At 38.3% G+C, this 3,761-nt stretch overlaps 1 pseudogene; it reads left to right on the top strand.

Annotated features, from left to right (window-relative positions):
• The first annotated feature begins 323 nt into the window (after window positions 1-323).
• LOC118622316 lies at window positions 324-1,399 on the top strand (annotated as a pseudogene).
• Window positions 1,400-3,761: the final 2,362 nt, after the last annotated feature.

Here is a 3,761-nt window from a genome sequence, read left to right as displayed (position 1 = left end):
GACTGGGAATCGAACTAGTGACCTCTTGGTGCTTGGGTGGACGCTCAATCACTGAGCCACACTGGCTGGGCTGTAGTTCTTCCCTTTTGGATGAAATATATTTTCATCTTTATTCTGCTTTATTTTATTTGCACTTAGCTTTGGCATGCCAGCGCCACCCACAGATAGTGTGCACCTTTTTTGTATGTTAGAATAATATTTCATCATTACCCACATTTTTTTACTTTAAAGGTGCTATTTTTATTTTACAAAAAGTGTCATTCAATGAAGATATTCAATTCTGAGCTCTCTGCCATTCCCCTGGCAGCTGCAAAGCAGCAACCATGTGTGAGTGCATATCTATCCACCTTGGCCAAGTTGGTGTCCAGATTGGCAATGCCTGCTGAGAGCTAGCTCTACTGCCTGGAACATGGCATCCAGCCCAATGGCCAGATGCCAAGTGACAAGAACATTGTGGGGGATGACTCTTTCAACAACTTCAGTGAGACAGGCACTGGCAAGCATGTACCAGGGCAGTGTTTGCAGACCTGGACCCAACAGTCATTGATGAAATGTGCACTGGTACCTACTGCCATCTCTTTCATCCTGAGAAGCTCATCACGGGCAAGGAAGATGCTGCCAATAACTATGCCAACAGACACTACACCATTGTCAAGGAGATCATTGATCTTGTCTTGGACCAATTGTGCTTTCATGACTGACAATGAGGCCATCTAAGACATCTGTAATAGCAACCTCAGTATTGAGTCTATAACCTATACTAACCTGAGTAGGTTGATAGGTCAAATTGGGTCCTCCATCACTGCTTTCTGCAGATTTGATGGAGCCCTGAATGTTGATCTGAATGAATTCCAGACCAAACAGGTGTCCTATCTCTGCATTCACTTCCCTCTGGCCACATATGTCCTTGTCATCTCTGCTGACAAAGCCCACCATGAATAGCTTTCTGTGCAGCAATCACAAATACATGCTTTGAGCCAACCAAATGGTGAAATGTGATCATCACTAGGGTTAAATACATGGTTTGCTGCCTGTTTCACCATGGTAATGTGGTTCCCAAAGATGGCGATGCTGCCATCACGACCATCGAGACCAAGTGTATCATGCAGTTTCTGGACTGGTGCCCCACTGGCTTCAAAGTTGCCATTAATTGCCAGCCTCCCACTGTGTACCTGGTGGAGACCTGGCCAAAGGAGAGCGATCTGTGCATGCTGAGCAACACCACAGCTATGCTGAGGCCTGGGCTCACCTGGACCACTGGTCTGACCTGATGTGCATCAAGCATGCCTTTGCCTACTGGGATGTGGGTGAGGGCATGGAGGAAGGAGAGTGCTCTGAGGCCCATGAGAAGGATTATGAAGAGGTTGGTGTGGATTCTGTTGAAGGAGAGGAACACTAAAGTTGTAACGTCACAACGGAGCTTTTTTTACTGGGAAGCATATTCTGTTTTAAACATTGAAAAGTTGTGGCCTAACCAGTTAATTTGTATGTAGCAGTGTATATGCTCATATGCAATGACTGGCCTATGCTTTAAAACACAACGCTTTTTATAGACCCACCCTGTCCATTTCTCTGATAGGTTTGAATAAAGTATTCCCTGTCTTTCAGAAAAAAAAAAAAAATATTTTTAATTCTGAGAAACCTAAAGCAAGTTACTAAATCATATGGGCCTCTTTTATTATCTGAAAAATTACCAAAAAATCATTGTCTACTTTTTATGCACGTACACACACACACACACACACACACATTCATTTTCAAACTTTATATGAATAATTTTTTTTGTCAAAGCCTGTTTTCGAACTGATGAGTGTCTGATCCAGGCACTGCTGGTAACACGAAGCAGTGGAACAGCAAACCTCAAGACCCGTTTTGTGCACATTCTCTCCCAGTGACTGCCCTCATCAACTGCTGCAGGTTGGTACTGTAAACTTTATCTTTCATGTGTCCCCATACAAAAGTCTAGTGGATAAATTTTCTTTGTTCATAGCTTAGTCTGGCTTCACTCATTATTTCAAGTCAGTTAAACCATAAAATGAGTGAAAATTTAGTGCGTTATCAGCTGTTAAATTGTGTATACATTTTGGGGGATATATGTATTCCTCACCCCAGGATATATTTATCGATTTTAGACAGAAAAGGAAGGAGAGAGAGAGAGAAACATCGGTGTGAGAAACAGTGATTAGCTGCCTCCCATACATGCCCCTACTGGGGATTGAACAGCAACCTAGGTATGTGCCCTGACCAGGAGTTGAACCTGCAGACTTTTTGGTGCACAGGGTGATGCTGCAACCAACTGAGCCATCTGGTCAGGGCTACTTTATATTTTTTATAAACTTAAAATGAAATGTTATTTGTGAATGATTTTATCACTGTGCCTGGAAATCGTTGAACCCTAACAAATATTATCATATCCTCTTTGAGCTTTATTTAATTATCCCTCATCATCATCCCTGTACATTTTCCTAATATTTCTAGTTATACTTCTATGGTTATAATTTTGATCAAAAACATTATTTTGGGAAGTTAATCAAAGAATGATTTTATGTTACTTCAGATATTTTTTCTAGGATTTTAATGTATACTATTTGAAAGTAGACTTTAAGGAAATATCAAAATTTGGCAAACAGACAACATTTAAGAAGAAAACCTGCCCAATATTATAATAAAATATATTACTAAAATAATAATATAATCTATAATAAAACTAATTTCAAGCATTACTAACTTTTCTTGCTTTGCTTTGTGTACCGTCAAGGCAGCCACAGAGAGGAGAATTTGGGTGAGGGATAGAGTGGATGATCCACATTCTTAAAAAATAAAGCATATTTATTTTTATTTCATTATTCTCACATGATTCCATTTGTGAATAATTTAAGAATGAAGGAATTATTTTCCCACAGCATATGGGCTAGTTACAGAAATGGCATCATGTTATATTTTATGTATGAAAGTACAAAGGTGTGTACAAAATAATTTGAGAATACAGATTTTAAAGATCTACTTCAAAAATAAAAACCTATTTAAAAAATTTAAATGAGTTTTCCAGAAGCCCTGCCAGGACTTTGGTGAAAGTTTCTTGAAATATTCTTACTAATATGAAGGCTTTGCATGCTATGCTAGAACAATGTGTTTGCGTAGGTTGCTCCACAGCAAACACAAGGTATGGATTTCAAAATGTATTGAGTACACTGTCAGCTGGGAATATTTCTAGAAGTCACGCTCACACAAACAGTTGTGTTGAGGAAAATGACCATTATATCCAGGGTCCACATCTTACATGTTCACACACAGTTAAACCAGTCTCAGGTGAACCCATGTAAACTGTGGCACAGCAATTTTGCAGCTTCTCCTGCATATATATTCTTCCACTCTCAATATTGACACTAGATATTAAGAATTTTATACTTCATTTCATTACAACAATATTATTATTTTTTCCTCTATCAGAGGCTGTAAAAAACTTTCTCAAGATGGAAAGTAAAAAAAGAATAAGATGATGGGGGTAGATTTGAGACTGGCACTTGAGGTAGGTAGTCAAGTGCACAATTACAAGAACAAACTTTCAACACATTCTCTTCTCCTAATTAATTAGAATAAATAGTACAGTGGAAAAACAAATCTAGATTTATTTTGTAAATGCTTTCTCTTTGTTTTTTAAAATATAATAATCAATAGAAACACAAATGGAAGAGAAGGAAACAAAGCATCTGCAAATCTAACTAGCCTATATAAAATTTTTTTCTACATTACTTTTGATG

The sequence above is a fragment of the Molossus molossus genome, unplaced genomic scaffold, assembly GCF_014108415.1.
Source record: "Molossus molossus isolate mMolMol1 unplaced genomic scaffold, mMolMol1.p scaffold_m16_p_9, whole genome shotgun sequence".
Taxonomy (NCBI): Eukaryota; Metazoa; Chordata; class Mammalia; order Chiroptera; family Molossidae; genus Molossus; species Molossus molossus.
This window is presented reverse-complemented; position numbering and strand designations above follow the sequence as displayed.